The sequence below is a fragment of the Ambystoma mexicanum genome, chromosome 3q, assembly GCF_040938575.1.
Source record: "Ambystoma mexicanum isolate Mex_15411 chromosome 3q, UKY_AmexF1_1, whole genome shotgun sequence".
NCBI lineage: Eukaryota > Metazoa > Chordata > Amphibia > Caudata > Ambystomatidae > Ambystoma > Ambystoma mexicanum.
The window spans coordinates 233,060,851-233,081,074 of record NC_090926.1 but is presented as its reverse complement, the minus strand read 5'-3'; the positions used below and the strand labels follow the sequence as shown (position 1 = coordinate 233,081,074).

The window sequence follows — 20,224 nt, the reverse complement described above, 5'->3', positions numbered from 1 at the left end:
GCTAAAAACGAATCATAAAGCCCTGTATAAAAATCATATACCCAACCAATGTTGTGTATTATAGTACAATGTCGTGATGCATGGCAGACCCAAAAAAAAATCATAAATTGACAAGCATAGACAAACAAGTCAATAAAAAAAGATTAGTAAAACATTGAAAACAATCTTATTAGTGTCAATATTATATACCATGCGAAACGATGTAAATGTATCATGTTATGCTATTTTACTTGCAATCAAAGCATACCCTCTCGTAGAACTAAAAAAAAATCATTAAAACAAATCACTCAGCACATGTACTGATACATTTTGCCAAAAGTCACAATTTGAAATTTTATTAAGTACAGTGCAGACAACTGAAAGGATTACCTGAGTATTCTCTTGCTACCCAATGGTGGTTGTAGCAAAGCACTAGATATGGAAGCACATGCAAAGAAAACAAAGGAGGGGACATTCGAAATAATAAATAAAGCGTATGACCATGTGTGGTCTTTTAAACAATAGCCATAGTTCATTTTAGATATTCACCTGTGGCTTTAAAACCCTGCGGATTCTGTCAGGAGTCAGTGGGCCTCATTACGACCGTGGCGGTCCGGAAATAACGGTGGCGGTAAACCCGCCGCCACCGTTGTTTCCGGACCGCCTGATCCCGACCCCTGCAGGCGGGAGGTGATGTTCCCGCCAGGTCTGACCTGGCGGGTTTAACACCGCCCGCCAGCAGGCGGACGAGGAAACACCGGCAGCATTACGAGATGCTGCCGGTGTTTCCATGATCCCGATTCCCATTGAGTCCCATAGGACTCAATGGGAATGGGGATTTACACCATTCCGCCTCCGTGATTCCCGGAAAACCGGGGTTGTGATGCCCCGGTAATTCCGGGAATCACGGAGGCGGAATGGTAATACGAGTCCGGCGTTAACCAGGCGGTTTTACCGCCTCGGTTAACGCCGGACTCGTAATGAGGCCCAGTGTCTTTTCTCAGGAGGCTGTGCGTCAGCACAGGCCATTATTTACTCTTTAAACACTGCGCACCGTTCGCGATGTCATGGCGTTGGTGTCACGTTGCAACGTCACTCCCGCGGCCCGCTTACTCTGTGCGATCGTGAAAAAAGACTTATGTAGGGATATGGACTGAGATATATAATGTTACAACACCTGGTGTGGTGCGACAACCAAGGGGATATTTACTCATTAAAAAAAGTTGAGTATCTGAAGGAACTTTGACATTGGACACAATAATTAAAGTAAGTGACAAGTTTGGGTACAAACATAAACAAATAATATGATTTATACACAATTGGTGCATATCCTGGTGATCAATCTAGATATATTATATCCATGGACATGTGCAGTGCTGATCTCAGAATGACTATGGGTAGTTTTATACACAATTGCTGCAAATCCTGGTGATCAATTTAGAATCACACAACTGCCAAAACAGTGATAAATAAGGGCAAACTTCACATAGCAGGTGCTGTATCCATTGCGCAGATCTGTACACAAAATACTTGGAACGTATAAGAATGCAACCATGGTTGCTAAACAAAACACTAATAATAGTCTCCATAAGTTCTCTTAGTACCGGCAAAGAAGATATGGGCCGGTCGTTACTTGCCACAGACGGATCAGTTTTTGCTTTTTCAGAAGCGGGGCGACCAAAGCGAATCAATGCGACAGGAACCACCCGAGATGTGAAAGATTGTTGGAGAGCCGCAGTGAAGACAAAAATTGCTTTCTGAGGAAGAGCCTGAAGAATATGTAGGGGCACGAAGTCCAGCAAGGATGCTGATTTAAGTCGTCTCAGAGCCCTAAACACCATTGTGTTATCCACCAGTTCAAATTGAAATGGTTCAGATAGATACGGTTCCACTAATACAGTAGAGAGCCCTGACCTTTTGTTAGCAGCAGCTGACGTCAGACTATCTCTACAAAAAAAAGGCATTGATGACATCGCATTGGGTCTGCGCATCAGAAATATTGTCTTCCACAGGGCGGAGGAGGAGAGCTCTTTAGCAATTTTTAAAAGCCCACATGTGGAACAAGCAGCCCTACTAATAAGTAGAAATAAGTAGTAATAAGCTCAGCGTGGAACCGTGATTCAGCCTCCAAAATAATCTGTGATAGTGGGTTGCTGCTTTTTGTAAGCTTTCGTGCTTCCTGATCGTAGTTTACACACAATCTGTGCTCAAGGCTTGTTTACAGGTGCACAAGCTAGGGGTGAACCAGAGTTCGGACGGTTTAGATCGTCCAAACCATGTTTCCACCAGAGCAAAGAAATCATCTCCTTCTGTCAGAGCATTAAGTAAGGCTCTTGGCCGTCACATACTACGGCACGATTGGCAGCAGCCATTAACCGGTCTGCCAGTGTACAGGGGTCCATCTCACTCCAAAAACACTGTGTTTGAAGACCGTTCGAAGACTTTCGGGGGCAGGCTGCTATAGCAATAGTAAACGGTAGCAAAAAGTGGTCTGACCAAAGCACTGGAAGGGGATTGAACGTGTTTTTTCTGAAAAGACTAGGCTGAATGTATTTCCACCACAATGGTTGGAAGGTTGGAAGGTGGTTCCGTAATAGGAAAGAGGAACCACTGAGGCTCATCACCAAATTTTAAAAGGAATGGTCATTTCTCAACAAGCCCAGAGGCAATCTGGAGTGAGGTGGAGACAGCGCAAGACGTTCCAGACATGTGTACCTTCTTCACACAGTTTATGCCTTTCCCCTTGAAAGCATGGGGATAAAGTCTATATTCTGGCATAGATCCATGGGCCACGGACCAGCCAGCACCCAGACGTTCCCAGAAGTGCTTGCATATCACATGCATTTGGCGCACTGTCGGTGCGTCGCAGGGCGCATCCGCTACGTGTCTGCTCCAGCCTGCAGTTACGTGCAGGCAATGAGCGCAGGAGCATGACGCAATACTACAAATAGACATAAGACTTCCCGAGCACTTGAGGAGGATCAGACCAGTTTCCTGCCTAGAAATTTAAACTAATTTAGCCCAGCAGTAATTGCACAGTTTGCAATGGTAAAAATTGTAAAAATGCTACATACAATCCTATTAAAATAACAATTCTAAAAGTACAGTATTTTTTTTTTTAAAAAAAAGAAATAATTCACCCAACAACGTGATAGTGCCTAAGCAGCCTCACAAGGGATCGGCCAAGCAGCACCCAAGCCTACTTTCGATCCATCTGTTTGTAAAAGAAATTCTTTATTAAAATCTAGCATTTTAGGACAGGCTCCTGACAGAGGATGGCATTCAGGCCTTTGAAACTCGCGAAGTCTTCTTCATTCATTTCTGAGTTTTTAGTTTGTCCATCAGATTAGCCGCTAGGGTAGAGTAGTTGGGAATAGGCCTTCTGCAATACCCTGTTAGACCTAGGAAGGCTCAGCGATCTCGCTTGGTTTTAGGGGTCGGTGTTTGTTGCACCGCCTTCACTTTCTCTGTTTGAGGTTGGATTAATTGTATCACAAAAGAGGGCAACACCCAACTGTATGTCATTAAGATTAGGCAGTGGGAGAAACCCATTAGGTATAGGGCAAAAAACACTACAATGAAGTGGCCAAGGAGATACAGGGTCAGTCGGAAGACAGTAGGATAGAAAGGGAAAAACTGTCTGACCCTGTCCTAACCCTGAGGTTTAGGAGAAAACCCTTTCCCTAGGAAGCGCTGATGTGCCGCTTACAAACAGGGGGGGACATTGCAATAAAAAAACTTCCCCCTCGTTTTAGAAGACTGTCCTGATGAAAGTGGTTACACCAAAACTACACCACTGAAACCGGTAGACGGTGGTTGCCACATGGTGGAGAACCAAAATATGCTCTACCTTTACCATGAACAACCTGTTTTATGTCTTTTTTTGATGTTTCACGCCCCTTCCTATCATTCAAACACTCTATAGGAGTGGTCAACGTGGCCCACGTGTTTGTCTTCATGTTTTGTCTTCACTTGAAACTGGCTCATCCCCACCACGGGGTATTTGCTGGAATAATCAGCTTGGATTACAGCAATACAACAACACTGTGTTGAGCCCTTTTCTCTATAATTTTCTCTATATTTTTATTTGTAGAGTCACCTTGGGAAGTCTTGACCTGTCTATGGGATAGTAAAAGTGAAATGTACCCACAAGAGACAGCTCAGATTTGTACTTATCTATTTGGATCTCTAGACCAAGGTGTAAACTTTACTTTTACACCTCTCCTTTCTGCTTATTATTTTTTCCTCTGTGAAGACCTACAGTGACAAAGGACATGCAGGAGTCTAACAACCTTCATGTTGTTGTTTTTCAAAAATGAATTCTCTTTTGATTTCTTTTACTGTCCCCCCCTGTTTGTAAGCGGCACATCAGAGCTTCCTAGGGAAAGGGTTTTCTCCTAAACCTCAGGGTTAGGACAGGTTCAGACAGTTTTTCCCTTTCTATCCTACTGTCTTCCGACTGACCCTGTATCTTCTTGGCCACTTCATTCTAGTGTTTTTTGCCCTATACCTAATGGGTTTCTCCCACTGCCTAATCTTAATGACATACAGTTGTGTGTTGCCCTCTTTTGCGATACAATACTAGTCCGTTAGGGCTTCACCCTGCTTACTGCACCTTGAGTGCCCTTCTGTTTATAACTGAGGTTGGATTAAGCCATTCCCCACAAAGTATCCAAGATATTTGACAGCGGTCTGGGCAAAGTGACACTTACGAGGATTTGCTCTTGGACCTGCTTTCCTAGGAGCACGGGTTGTAGAGTAATGATGGTGCACATGTTTTGGTCAGTTGTAACTATGTACCAAGATGTCGTCGAGGTAGACCCCACAGAAAGCAGCGCATGGTTTCAATATTTTGTCCAGGAGCCACTGAAAAGTGGTAGGAGCTCCATGTAATCCAAAGGGTAAGACTTTGAACTGAACCTTGTGGTGTTGAAAAGGCAGTCTTTTCTCTATCTGCTGGATGTAAGTGATCTCGCCAGTATCTTTCATTAAACTGAGGGTAGAAATGTACTTGGCCGCCCCTAACTGCTCGATTAAATCATCAATGCGTGACACAGGATAATTGTCAAAGATGGAGATCAAGTTCAGTTTCCTAACATCTACAGAAAATCGCCAAGAGCTATCAGGTTTTGCAACCATGACAATAGGGGAGGGCCAAGGACTCTCAGAAGGCTCGATGATATCAGTCTTGATCATCTCTTCTATTTTTTGTTCCATATATTTTCTTCTGACCTCAGCAATCCTATAAGGTTTTAAATTAACATTTTTCCCTGGTGGTGTGAAGATGTAATGGAAGAAATTAGCGGCTCTCCCTGGTTGTTCCGAAAATACTTCAGAAATTGAGCCAGTAAGTTTCCCAGAACTTCTTGATGGGACAATGGCAAATCTGGTTAAATCATTTGGGTCTTAATTTCCGGGTCAGTATGGATGGTAGCCATACTGACCCTAGTAGTCTCAATGGGATCTACCTTCCTCTCTTTTAAAAGATTAACATGATAGAGCTGGGTTTTCTGGCACCTATCAGGTTGAGAGATTAGATAGTTCAGGGGATCTGTTTTTCTGGGACTTCCTAGGGACCGTACCACTTGGAAAACATCTTATTATCATATGACAGAAGGAGAACTAAAACCAACTGCCCGATAGAAAAGGACCTGGTTACAGCATGTTTATTATATGCTGCTTTTTGCTGATCTTGGGCATGACCTAGATGTCTTTTTTACGATTTCCCTTCCTGCCGCCATATGGGCCTTCAGTTTTTGTGCCGTTTGGAAAATGGATAAGATGGCTTCCTGTCTTTCATCCTAGGTTTCCTTTAACATGTCCAAAACATCCTAAGGTTCTCTCCCATAGAGTAGCTCAAAGAGGGAATAACCCAGGGAAGTCTGAGGGGTCGTCCGGACAGCAAACAACGGCACAGGGTATCATTACATCCCAATTGTGCCCATCGGTTTCCACCAGCTCCTGCAAGATTCTTTATAAGGTCTAATTAAACCGCTTTACTAAACCATCAGTCTGGGGGTAGTAGACCGACATTTTTGAGTGTTTTGATGTTAACCAACTCCTTTACTTCTTTCATTAGGTGAGATATAAAGGTGGTACCTTGGCCCGTAAGGATCTCCTTTGGGAAGCCCACCCTGGAGAAGAAGGGTATCTCAATATCTGTTGGCTAGTGTTTTGCCAAAAGTGGAAACACCTTGGAATATCGGATGGCAAAGCCCACAATCACTAGGATATATCAATTTCCAAACTTGGAACTTTCAAGCGGACATACGATGTCCATTGCTATCCTAGAGAAGGGGACCTCGATAATCGGCACGTGTTCTAGGGTTGCTATTGGTACGGGAGTGGTTGCATTATTTTGGCAGATATCACATAACAATACATCATTTTTAACATCTACAAAAAAACTCCTGGCCAATAAAATCGAGGAATCACTTAACTCTGTGTTTTTTCCTACTTACTGATAAGCAGCTGTCAAGTGTGCACAGGCTATTTCTATTACCACCCTTCTATGGCTTTGTGGAACACCTAGCTGTGTTTGGGTCAATCCGTCTTTTGTCAAGTCACCTCTATACAAAAAAACCTTCTTGATGAAGAAGAAAGGTCCCACTTGGTTGCGCCTGGCTCCCTCAGTAGCTACTCTACTGAAGGCCTCTGTAAGAGCCGGGTCAATTCTTTGCACAAAGAATAGATAGGGTAGGGGTGCAACTTCCTCTAGGTCTTCCCGGTAGGTTTTTATTTGGGGAATGTTGGCTTCCCCAAAACCTCTTGACCCCCTCTCTATCTCCCCTAACTCAAAAGTAATGTTTTTCTAGAATCCATCGGGCTACTTTCTCTCCCTCGTTAACGGTATAGGGATTGTTACCATTATTGTGAAGAAGAATTTTGATGTCCCCTTTAAAATTAGGGTCTATGATGCCTGCCATAACATCTAAGTCATATCGGCAGGCTTATCCTGACTTTGAGTCTTGCCTAATATAGGTACCTCGGAGTAGTGCAAGAGTTTCTCCTGTGGGCATCAACCGTTACTCATTTGGAGGAGTCCATAGTTCTTCAGTACTTTGTAAATCAAAAGCTATCACTCTACCGTTGCTACAGTAGGGGTTTTGGCTTTAGGGCTTAGTTTGGTAAACATAATAGGTCACCAACTTCTATCAGTTGGTTGAAATCCCACTTCTTTAACACAAGATGTGGTGGGTTGGAATAAGGAGTTGGACATGCCAAGGACATTATTCAATCTCTTTCATGAACTTTTAAATAGTCAGTAGTCAGGAAGTCCAAGGTAAATGTGTCCTCCTTACAAACTAACTCTATCTGACCCTCCCCCTATATCTAACTAAATTAAATAGGCCAGGAGAGTGTCTTATAGTCTCCTGGTCTTCTCCTCTGCTCATATAGTCTCTTTATTTACACGTTTTCTCTGTGGTACAGATATTTCTTAACATGATCTCCTTGTATAGTCTCTGAGATCAGTTCTTGTAGTTCTTCAAAGACACTCTTGGGTTTCGCGCTTTCTTTGGTCCTATATTTATAATGTTTTCTCTGGCCGTGATTCTTTACATGCTTATCATCCCTTGTAGACTCTTCCCAGTCTTTAATTTCAGGCTTTCCTGAGTTGGGTGTATGCTGGACTTTTTTTTAGGCTTTCCTTGCAATGAATCGTCTGTCTTAAACTCTCTTTTCTTCTATCCTGTTCATAGGGTATCTTCCCTTCCCCCAGGGGATTTATTTATAGTCTCTGCTTGTTCCCCACCTGGGTTGGGCAATCCCCTTTTGTATATTCTTTTCACTTCCCCTGTTGACTGGTTTCCTTTTTAATAGCTCGACCTCAGAAATGGAATGAGTTTCTCTCCTCTTATAATAACCCTCTTTCCCAACCAGGCTATTCGTGACTTGTTTTCTCTGTCTTTTACTGTTCCAATTACACAGTCTTATATTGACTTTTTGTCAGGTACCTGGTCACGGTGAACCCAGGTTTGTGGTCGTGCTGCTTCACTACTAGTTCTTCTCTTGTCCTCCAGAGTTCCAACCAGTAATCATTATGGCATAGGGTCTGACCCTGATCCCCCTCTCTGGGATGGAAGGAACAGAACAGAAACCCAGGGGCCAGCTCCCATGCCACGAAGCAGCTGTTCCCGGATTAACATGGAGACAGCGCAGTGCGCTGGCCTGGAAAGCTGGTAACAGCTGTGCAAATGATGAAGATGTTGCACCAGAAGGCAGTCAAGATGAAAGGAGAAGACCGCCCCAAGGCCCGATGGACAATGACTGAAGACCAGTGGCATTCAGTTCCCAAGAGAACAGATGCTGGAAGGAACAGAAATAGGCAGCAAAGAGAAACGGGAAAGGAGGCTGGGTAGGGGCAGGCAGCAAACAGGTGTAGCTGGTATCCAGAGCAAGAATACGGATCAGAGGATCAAACAGAGTGAAAGTATGGAGTGTATTGAGATGCATCTGTATCATGGACAGCTGGGTTAAATAGCATGCTGCTCCCACAACACGATCATTGCAGTGGGCATTGTTGCCTGGCAATGGAGGACACTGTGCGCTGAGTACAGGCGCAATGAGGCAGTGTTTGTACCTTAGTGCATGTGTACTGTGGTCCATTATGGCAGCGCCCATGTACGGAGTCCTACCGTGATGCCTGCCACTGGCTTGGGAACTGTACTGCAATCCACCACCTCCAGCCTGCCGGCCAATCCCTCCATTCTGCAACCGCCAGCGTGGATAGAACCTCCAGGTGAGCAGTCCAGGCTGCAGCAGTGACGAGCCCAGGGTGTAACACTTTTTCCTCCTTACAAATGGAGCGAGTTTCTTCAGATCGGCAATGTTGCCCCAGCGGCCTCCCGTTGCTCTCATTTCCTCTGGTACCTCTCTGTATGCAAGGGAAGGTGGCGGGGTTCGGCTCTAACTCAGGGATGCTTCCTCGTTCTTCTCGTTTATCGGCTTCTCATTCTCGGTTCCTCGCCTGGTCCCTGCCGTACACTGGCATTAATGATCAGAAGCTATCAAGGTTTTCCGCAATGGTGATCTCGGCATTGTAGTTTGGGCGCCCTGCCCATCACGCTACACTTGCTGTCACGCCACCACCGGAATCCTCATTCCTTCTTTCTTCCTCACAATGCTTTTCTCACATCTGCACATGCCAGGCCTCTGGCATTTCGTACTGGTGTTCTCTGCCTCGTTGAAAGTTACAGGCTCCGTGGCTAACCTTCGCTTCACTTCCACAAGGTGTGATGATGTCAGGGGGCTTCCCCTGCACACAAGGCTCTCCTGTTCTCATCAAACTCATCCCAGTTAAAAATACGTCTCTTGTTAAAGAGGCATTTTCCTTTTGTTTTCTACATGGGTTTCTCTTTACATTGCCATCAGCCAAATTAAAAGATGTCCCACTATACGTTATAATAGGCAGTCCAATGTATGTAACTATAGTAGGTAGTTTAGGAATTTCTTCTCAGGAACGGGAGTCTCTGTTGTCCCATAATGGGGAAGTATCTCCTGGTCTAGTCCCACTTGCCTCGACTCATAGGGAGGTTTTTGTGGAGCAGGTTCACCTCCCTAGCCTCACAGAGGGCGTTTCCCCCTTGGGGGGGGAAAGGACGAATACCTCCGATTCATCACAGTGGATTATGTCAAACCCTATAAAAGACAATGGCCCTCATTACAACTCTGGCAGTAGCCGGCACCCGTGAATGGGCAAGAACCGGGTCTTGCCGAGTTAGGTGGACCCGATATTTGCCCATTTTCGGGTGCCGGAATCAAGGGCCTCACCATCCCTCATAGGGATGAATGGGGATGAGGACGTCGGATGCAGCGGCACATTCAGAGTTGTGCCGGTGCATCCAAAATCCAGGAAAAACCTGGCGGATGAAACGGTTCCCACAAGCATAGTCCGTAGTACGGCGGTCCGGGAAGTACAGTACCGGCATACTTACCGGTACCGTACTTTCCAGACCGCCATGCTCGTAATGAGGGCCAACATAATTTCAGTAGTGCAGAGCATTCCTTTGGGGTGTCTATTTAGGACTAACGTTACCTATCAACCGGACTTCTGACCTGCCTTAATTTGAATCAAGCCTGCTGCTCTGCCATAGCTACCAATAAGGAGTTTGGTCTATCTTTAGCTTGGAACCCTATGCAGCCTTAGGATAGATGGTTTCACACCACTCAAGAGAAGGCTACGGAAAAACCTCCCTAAAATTGAGCTCTACTGCCAAACTCAGAATGAGTTTTAATCCTTAATATAAATTAAGTGTCCTCAACACCCACCAGCGGAAGGCTTAGTAAATATCATCCAGTGCTTACATGATTTTTTATTAATTTAAATTTACTGAACATTGCCCTAATCAAACAACATACTCCATTCATTCTGGGCCCTCAACATCTGCCTGGGCCCACTGGCCTCACTCCTTCGCTCCCTCCTTTTGTTGCACTTTCTGTTCCTATGCTGTTGCCACCCAGGTCCTTATCACAAGAGGCAAAGAACCTTGACTCCAACTTAAACAACTCTGTATATACATGTCATCCATCAATGTTTGTGTTGTCACTGTTCAGTTTGACCTATGATCATGTCTCCACATATCCCCCTCATTACCAACAAACCCCAAATATTTGCCAATATTGTTTTTGTCCCGCTCAGAATGTTAAATGCTTAGGCATCAAGCTTGACACAGACCTCTCATCAACCCCCTTAGCCCCTGAACAATACAGTAATCAACTCCTGGTGTTTGCCATCTCCAGATGCTCAATGAAATTCGCCAGACCATCATTTTGCCACACAAAGCTACTGTGGTGAATGCCCCCATCACTAAAGTAACATGTTGGCCTCCATTCCTTCCTTGTCCACCAACTCCAACAAGTCCATCAATTTGCTGCCAGTTTTGTTCTGAGCCTCATTAAATTAGAACATATTGCGCCAGCTCTCCCTGCTCGCCACTGGCTTACAGTCACCAGGCGCATCAAACTCCAATCAATGCATGTTGGGCAGAGCGTTCAACAACCTTGGAGTACCTTGCCTGAACTGTAAACTCCAGCTATGCTATCCACACAGAAAATTGAATGCTTTTTGGGGAAAAACCTCTCTTTGTTCCTCGCTTCTGCAAGTCATGGCCCAGAGGGTGCACCTTCTCCGCCATCACTCTCCAGCTGTGAAACAGCCTCCCTTCCTGGATTGGCTCCTTCCCTCACACCTTGCCAGTAGAGAGGCTCTGAAAACCTGGCTCTTTAATCAATAACAACCAGTCGCTTTGGATTGCCCATTCTGGTACCAACAGCAAGAGATCACTCTGGTGGCGAAATTTATAACTTTATTTTTCTTCTTTTTCTTTCTCGTCTCTTCCTTCCAACCTTGTTACTCCTTTGAGTGTCTCGTGACTGTCCTTCCCCATAAGAAAGGACTGGTTTGAACTAAGAAAGGGCATATGTTAATTGTTAAATGCACTTATCATGTTTATGCTTTAATGTTATATAAGACTGTACAGTCTAAGTTCTCAATCTCGTATGTTTTTAAAAGAAGCTTGGTGATAGTTTATAAAAAGTGGCAACTCACCTCAAAGATCCCAATATTGGCCCCAAAGCAGCTAGAGTATAGGATGGCGTCTTCACGAGCGTGGAAGCGTGCAAGCTTAGCCTCCAGTGATTTGTGGATATCCTAAAAAAAAAGAGCAGGATACGTGAGAACGGGAGGGGTGTGTGGGCAGTTGGGGAGCAGATGTGCAAGAAGGGAGACAGGATTTGGGTAGCCAGGGGTCATCATCCAGCGATTTATGGCTATTTATGTGGGGATGAATGCAAGGTAAGAGGGCAAAGTCATGGGGGAAGGAGGGACAAGTGAAATATGTGGGCGAAGATAGTGATGCAGGGCACAACAATATAGAACTACACCTCCCGTACACTATTCAGAGCGTCTCTAAACAGGATGATGCATTTCCTTGTCTCTGGTCACCAAAATTGATGCAGATATAAGCACACACAATCACTCAGATGAGTTATTGATTTTACTCCTGGGACCTATGAGCTTGAATGTACATTCTTGTGTTTCTCAATACCTTATTGAAGTCACTTGCACTGATTTCTTAATTTGGCGATGACTCTACTTTAACATTCCCATCAGAACATAGTCTTTGGGCCAAGAATGATGAACACACCATATTTTGAAGACCACAACAAGAACACAAGTACTTTAAACTTTACTCAAACCTTTTCTACAAGTTATTGGGTACTTGTGCTCTGCGGGGAGGCAGGATTGCTGCTCATACTTAATATTATTATTGCCATTCAACTTCATGTCACTTTTCATCCAACTTTCTAGCCTTCATTCTCACTCTGAAAATGGGGCATTGGATTGGTTGGGATACTGCAAATTGGCTCTGGGAATTGTCAGACACTATTGCCGCCTCCTTCTCCTCCCCACATGGCCACTGGGAGCAGCAACATGTGTGGCATCCCTGCACAAGCTTGTCCCTCATTGGGCTTGGCATCCTGTGGGGTGGGTGTCATGTGGTGTGGGCTGTATGGAAAGACATGTGCTGCTCAGCTACACTAGGGTAAATCGTTAATGCACAAGGCACAAAACAGCTTCATAATTTGATTGCCATGCCTCCTTTGTCATTTTCCCACACCCTCTTTTCTCCCGCATGCCCATCCTAATTTGTCTCTCCTGACTCTCCTGTCCCTTACCCATGGTTAGGTTCTAGAAGGGGTGATGTAAGGAGACACACTCCTTTGTGAGAGCTACAAGCTCCTTCAGCGCTACACCTAGGCAGTGAATTCAGCCCTTGCCACCATGCCAACAACCTTGCTTTTAAGACTTCTCAATCAAAAAGGACGCACTGCAGTGAGTATTGCGCTTCTATCAAGCCACCTACTTCAGCCCTGCAGAGCTCCACAGAGTCCCCTGTACCCTGGTCCAGTCTTCTCAGCTGCCACCACCAACATTTTGGATGCCAACATTAGCTATCTGGCTCAGTGTGAACTCCTCCGCTCCCACCAATGTGATGTCCCAGCAACGTACAATGTATGGCCTTCAAGCAAAATTGTATGTAGACCTTGCTCACTTCTCTGCAAGCTTCCCAATCCCTGAGAGAATGTAGAAACAAGGAGCCAGATCACCAGCATATCCTACTATAGGAGAAACAGGGCAACCTCCAAGCACCAGAATTACTGTCCGCACATGAACCCTCCCAAAAGGTATTACCAAAAATAGGGATTCCATCAATCTCTGGAGAAGATGGAAGACATAGGGGGTCATTACGAGCATGGAGGTAGCCATGGTGCTATTAGCGCCATGGTTACCCCCATACCGCATACCAGGTCCGGGTTCCCTGAATTGGGAAATACCGGGCCATTCCAACCTTGGAGGACCCGGTATTTCCCCATTAAGGGAACCCATCCCCATTCCCATTTGTGCCCGCATAGGGCTCAATGGGAATGGGGAGGGAGCTAACAACTGGCATGTTAATAGCGGGCCCGTTATTAGCTCCCTGGTCCTTTACCGGCTCCCACTAAGGGCACATGGTAAAACCAGCCACCCTTAGCGGGACCCGCTAAAGGACCTCGTAATGCGGCAGTAAGGGGTTAACGGCACTGGCACCCTTACCGGCGCCGTTAACCCCTTACCGCCAACCTCAGAATGAGGCCCATAGTTCATTAACTATTTGGAAGTCACTGACCGAGCAGATAAGTCTCAAGACAACCGAATAGCCATTGATCGGTGTGCAATGCTTAGTATCAGAAGTCCATGGATGCCTTCTACATTTTCAAGCTACCGTTCTACTTTAAGGTGAACAGCAAGACAGTTTCTCCTATACTAGACAACAACAACAAGGCAGAACTATTGAAGAACACGTAGAACGATAGCTGCCACATGCGACTTCCTAGAGGAAGTAATTCAGGACAAGATCATTGATCATGCAAATTGTAACCAGATAAGGGACAGGCTGTCGCAAGCTGCTGATCCTACACTGGAACAGGCAGTGTCTCTAGTGAAAAACATAGAGCAATCCATGACCTGGAGTTCTGCCCTTGCAAGAGTGAAGAGAAGGATGGCTGAAAGTGCTAATCACGTATGTGTCCGCGCGAAACACACGCCGAAGAAAAACAACTCCTACAGCACTACAATGATGAAACCACAGAGAGAGGTGAGTTCACGGCACACAAAACAATCTGCTACCATTGCAGCTCCTCAGCAATAAATTGGCCATCTTGCAGAAGGAATAACCACTTTGCCCATGTCTGCAAACCAAAAAACAGAAGAGGGCTGCATCAAGGCAATTCAGTCACCATACCTGGTGGCCATGTGAATGCGACAATGAGGAACTTGGAGACTACCATGGTGACACCATACTTATGTTCATAGTGTTGGAAGAGCAGGACGTCCCACAGAACAGGTTAGAATGCAGAAATCCACCTTATATTATATTTGGGACCCTGTAAACTGTGATATTCTGCTATCTGTTTAATGAGAAATTCAAGAGATAAGTCACTACTCTCATGCCTCCAATCACCTTCCAGAGAAACTACTTTGGACATTAAATACAGCTCCATGGCTGGGTCCAAGCAGCAATGCATTGCAAAAGGGGTGAGTGACGGTGGGGAAAGCATATGGAGCCACAACAGGTTTACCCATAGAGGGTTGGAAATGTCAGGCAGATTTCAAAATGACCCTGAGACCTGAGCGCCCAGAATAAGTTCTGTCAATAAGTTAGGACACAATAGAGGATGCTAAAAGGTATATCATCAAGAAATGACTGTCATTCTTCAGCCCCCAGCTGGGCAAATTAAACACAGGCTTGTTCCAAGAACCAATGCCAAACCAATGAAAACCAGGGTGGGGACATTTTCATTTCGCTTACAGGTGAATCTTAAAAAATACTGTTATAGCTAGCCTGTTTTGCCAGCCTGCCCCTGTCTGCATGGTTGCATGGTCTACACCAGCCGTTAAGGTCGGGTCCCGCAAAGGGACCTCGTGATCAGGCGCTAATAGGTTAACGGCGCCGCAGCCTTTTACGGCGCCGTTAACCCATTAGCGCCTGGGTTGTAATGAGGCCCAATTTCTTTTAAATTGCAATTACAAACCTATTGTGCAGTTCCAAAATTCATCCACCAAATCACAATATACATACTACATTCATCCAAATTCTATAAATATGGTTTTTAGAATAAAAAACACAGTCCGTCCACGTGTGAATTTCATCCAATAGTCATTTGGGATTTAACAATAACATCTAAAAACAGTACTGTGGCCAAGACTAAAGATGTGTTTTCTCCCCTTGGCAGAAGCAACCACCATTCCTCTGCAGATTAAGTACTTAAAGAGTCCAGAGAGGATTTAAAATAAATTGATCTCATTGCTGTCCAAGCTGTGCAAAATAGCAAAGGTTTTTTTTGTTTTAAACCCCCCAACCGCCGGATTTTGCAATAATCACATTCCCCTCCTATTGACCTGAGCCTCAGTCTCAAAGACAGTGAGCCTCATTATGACTCTGGCGGTAGCTGTGCCGGTAAAACCGGCGCGGCTGCTGCCAGAGTCCTTTTGTGTCACGTTGCCCGGGAATGGGCAATTACTGGGGCATTACAGCCCCGGCAGACCCGGTAATTGCCCATTCCTGGGCGCCAGAAAATATTACTCCCCATTCCCATTTGAGTCCCATTGGACTAGGCCCAGTTCTCACCTAATAATTTGAATAGGAGTGGCCTTGGGAAGGTTTAAGCCCCTTTTTCAGAATAAGCCTTCAACCACCACCCACAAAGAATCAGGAATGTGAAATAGAGCTTCTGCGCCATATATCAATGTCGCAGTAACCTTGAGTTTGTAGAACTTTACGATCGGAATCAGAGAAAAGCGGCAGAATATTTTACATAGGAGTCTTGCTTGATTTGCCAACTACTTAACTTTATTACCTTAATAGCTTAACTGTGTTGGCCTCAATGTTACTCGTGTTAATCAAGACACCCAAGTATTTAAAATTGGTCACTTCTTCGATTTGGTTCAGACCCACTCACCAAGTAGCACACCGTCTTTTCCTACTCTGAGCTTTCTCCAGCCTCAAAATGTTTGTTTTCTCTCTATTTATTTTCAAGTCGTTTTCCGTCACATATTCTTCCAGTTTCTTTAACGATCTTTGCAAACCGAGTGCCATCTGATCTATGAAAGATGCAATCATCAGCATATAGCAGGTAGCTAATTTTGGTGTTTCCTATTGTTGGTGGAAAACTTTTAGCCTCAGATAGGCTGTCCCCAATATCCGAAACAAAGAGATTGAACAGCGCGGGGGCCAATGGGCATGAATCTCCTCTTATAGAAATCCCTCCTTATGCAGTTGTTCCCGCAGGTCATTTGGACAATTCCATTTGCTGAGTTTTCCCCATACTCTAATCTATTTACACTGTTGAATGCTGCTACTAGGTCCACAAAGGCAATGTAGGTCTTCACCTTACCTTCCAGGGCTTGTCCCTTCAAAATAGAGAGCACTGTGATATTAGGGCTAGCGCTGAGACCCCGAACAAAACCTGTTTGGAATCTCTCACAGTGATTCTCCTTTAGTGACCAAAGGTTCAATCTAGATAACAGCATGGAGCAAAAAAATCTTTCTGATAACATCAAGGGGGGCTTAGGGCAATAGTTTCTTGAGTCGTCCTTATTGCTCTTCTTGAATACCGGAATCACCGTGGCTTGCCTCCACGATTCCAGGATGTCTCTGCACCTTTCTATTTTTTAAACAAGATACTCAGGAAAGATGCCCAGGCTTCGGAATCCTGTTTTAGGATAGCGTTACATATCCCGTTCCCCTGGATGAACTTGCCCTTACAATTAGGGATTTTATATCCTCCTGGTCACAAGAGATTGACCAGTTACCTGAGAGGGCGATGTTTTTGTTGCAACCCTGATCACCTCCAGTCGAGTAAAGATTTTTAAAATTAGCTACCCAGGCAGCCTTGCAGACACTATTTGGCTGCAAAACTCACTGAAGAGAATTCTTGTTTTTTAGCAGACTCCGTGGCTCTCGAGTGTCCTTTCTACAGACCACTCTCAACATCTCCTCTGCCTTCTGTTGGATTAGTGTAGCTCTATACCAGTGGGTCCAAGCCCTACATTCCCTCTTTACCTTGGTGACCACTGGATCAATCACATTCACATTTTTTGCAACTCTCATCAAGGCTCTCCTTAAGTTACTTCTTTTTTCCACCACCACTCTATGATAGGAGTGCTGGTGTGTGGACTTAATATCACCAGAGAAGACTTTCATGGTCCTAAAGTTCTGCAAGAAGGGAACATTGTCAACATATTCACCAGACTCCATTAAACTATCTACATTCATCTTTCCTACAAATTGATTAACAAAAGACCTCATGTTTTTCCCTGACATTTCAAGCCTGCACCACCCATTAGTAACCTATACCACCCAACCCATCTTGACCAGGGTTTTATCATCTCTACCCTGCCAGAACAGGTTTAAAAATGGTCAGTGTGTCTCAGCACTGAGGCATTAATGGGCGACAAATACAATTCAGGAGGTGGAAGTCTCTTGAGTCCTTCGCAAGGTTCCAAGCTAGTCCTCTTTTTTCTAACAAAGGCATGTGCCGTGATTTGATGCTTAACACTTCCCCATTCGCTCTTAGACATATGCAGTTCAAATCTCCACAGATTATAACAGTTCTCCTCCCCAAACTATTAATTACTGTGTCCAACAGCTCTGAGACATTATCAATAAAGTCTGCATTACCCTCCACTGTTGGATTCCAGTATAGGTTCAGGATCACCAAGTATTCAATTTCCCCTTTCTGGATTTGTGCTTTGGGTGTGCACCATTGTAACTCTACCATTTGGAAGTAAGGGGTAGGATTGCTCATGAGACCAGGTTCCAGACCTATGCCACTACATGGACACAAGAAGGCCCAATTTTGGTCTTTCCCTTGGCCCATGTATAGCAGGGTTTGAAAAGACGGAAAAACCATCCAAGCTTGGATTAAGGCACAACCATGGCTTTTGGAGGCAGATCAAATCATCTGTCTTCAAGTTCACCTCCCCTTCTTCCGGGTGTTTCAAGAGGCCAATGAAAGGAATTTCAATCCTCCCTTGGCTGCCATTAATTTGAAGTCTTACACACCGGGGCCACCGGCAGCCATGCCCAGGAATCCCTCTCACTAAGCTCTTTGTCGCTCTCCTCTAGGACCTCAACCTTCCTCATGGTGTTCACCCCATCTTTGGATCCTATTGTTATAATAAATAGTTGCTTGGGGGGGGAGGGTGGCACCTTTCCTCCCGCCTTAGATTGCGGAACACCGGCTACAGGGCCACCTCCTATACAGATAGGATGGAGAGGCCCTTTGCTTAGCACCTTATGGTTACTTTTCCCCTACTGGATTAGCTTCCCTTTTACCATCGATGGTACAGCTTTTTACTTCCTCTTTTTGGTGGTCATCTACAGGAGTAATGTCAAAGCCCACAAGTCTTAGTTTGAAACTTTTTTTTATATATTCCTATTTTTAAAGCACACATCAGCCCTGGCGCATTGTGGCGCTGTTACATTTATGAACATTGCTGGTTACAGGGGAAGGCTTAGTAGTTACATTGAAATTTGCGTTACATTTTCACCTTTGGGTTACATTCGTACATATAGTATATAAGTACATTGTGGTACATCATGGGGTTACAAACATATGTAAGCATATAAAAAAAGTGGGTGGCTGGATGAGGTAGGCTGGATAGTCAGGGTATGGGGAGAGTTATGTGAAGAGTGTGGTTTTGAGGGATTTTCGAAAGGCAAGTAAGAAGGGTTCTGCTCTGAGTGCGTTGGGGAGTGCATTCCAGAGTTTGGATGCTATGTGGGGGACGCCAATGCCACCAGCGTTAGCTCTTTTTATGGATGGTACGCAGAGTTGGTTGGCAAGGTGGCTTCTTGCAGGGCGGGTAGTGATGTTGTTTTTGGAGATGGTTTCTGATAGGTGGGATGGGGCGGATAGATTGATGCACTTGTGTGTGAGGGTGAGAATTTTGAAGATAATCCTTTCCTTGACTGGGGAGCCAGTGGGCTTCGCGTCTGGCCTGGGAGATATGGTAGTTTCTTGTGTAGGGCTGCACGGAGAGCATTGTTTTTAGTTATTTGGAGCCTGTTAATGCTTTTTGAGGAGGAGATTATTTGCATTGCAATAATCGAGTTTGGCTCCTATTGTGGCTCTGGCTATGGATAAGCAGTTTTGAGAGGTCAAAAGGGGTTTTATGTCAGTTATAAGTTTAGTGGTGTGCGCCGAGGCAGAGGAGATGGCGCTGACCTGTCTTGTCATTGAGAAAGTGGAGTCTAAGTAGACTCCAAAGATTTTGACAGCTGTAGACTCTGGTATAATAGTGTGGTCAATGGTGATATTGTATTTGGTGTTGAGTTTGGAGAGAGTTTCCTTGGGGCCCAGGATGATGATTTCCGTTTTATCTCCATTTAAGCAGAGACCATTGATGCCATCCAGGTTTGAATGGTGGTATATATCTGGAGGAGGGTTTCTGCATCATGGTCGTGTTTTCCAGTGAGTGGTAGGAGGATTTGGGTGTCAACAGCATAGTTGGTGTACGCTATGCCCAGCGCATCCAACATGTCAAAGAGTCATTTGGTGAAAAGGTTATAGAGGGTAGGGGCAGTGCAGGAGCCTTGGGGGGCTCCACAGATAATAGTGGTGGGGGCAGCGTTGGGTAGGTCAGAGTAGACCTTCATAACCCTTCCTTCCAGGAAAGAGGTTATCCATTAGGTGGCTTTGTCCGAGAAGTGGGCAGCTGGATGTGAAATATACAGCGTACATTCAGACCTCATCTACAAACTCAATTATTGTAAAATCATCCATGTGAATTTGTCTTAAATTGGGTATGTAGTGTAGAAGAGACAATACATTGCGTTTACTTAGTAGTAGTTTCCCCTCTCTGTCAACCAGCCTTTCTAGTTTCAGGCTCCTTGTAGTTGTTCTTTTAGGGAGTTGAACTCAATCCCTATCCCTGTCATTCTGAGGGCCTTTAGCCCTTTTAGGTCATTCCTGGTTGACTGCTGGATTATTGAAAGAAGGTTTATCATCTTTCTGGGGGGAGTCAATTTCTGTCAGAGGAACCAAAACCTCTGAAATGCTATCACAGTTCTGATTCAGGGCAAATCTCTTCTCGGCTCCCGCTCTTTTTTCTGCAAGTGTCCGGAATGTATCTTCTGTGCTAGGCACGCTTTTGTTCAGCTCTATTATTCAAGATGGTAAACTGCCAAATCATGCCAAA

The 20,224-nt window shown here is 44.9% G+C and overlaps 1 protein-coding gene across 1 annotated transcript in view; it reads right to left on the bottom strand.

Moving 5' to 3' along the window:
- LOC138582363 (2-amino-3-ketobutyrate coenzyme A ligase, mitochondrial-like) overlaps nucleotides 1-20,224 on the bottom strand; it is a 222,369-nt gene that overhangs the window by 119,558 nt on the left and 82,587 nt on the right. Inside the window, exon 2 of the mRNA XM_069653623.1 lies at nucleotides 11,528-11,629. The gene's annotated coding sequence lies outside the window, so the exon portion shown is untranslated. The remainder of the gene's footprint in view (nucleotides 1-11,527; nucleotides 11,630-20,224) is intronic.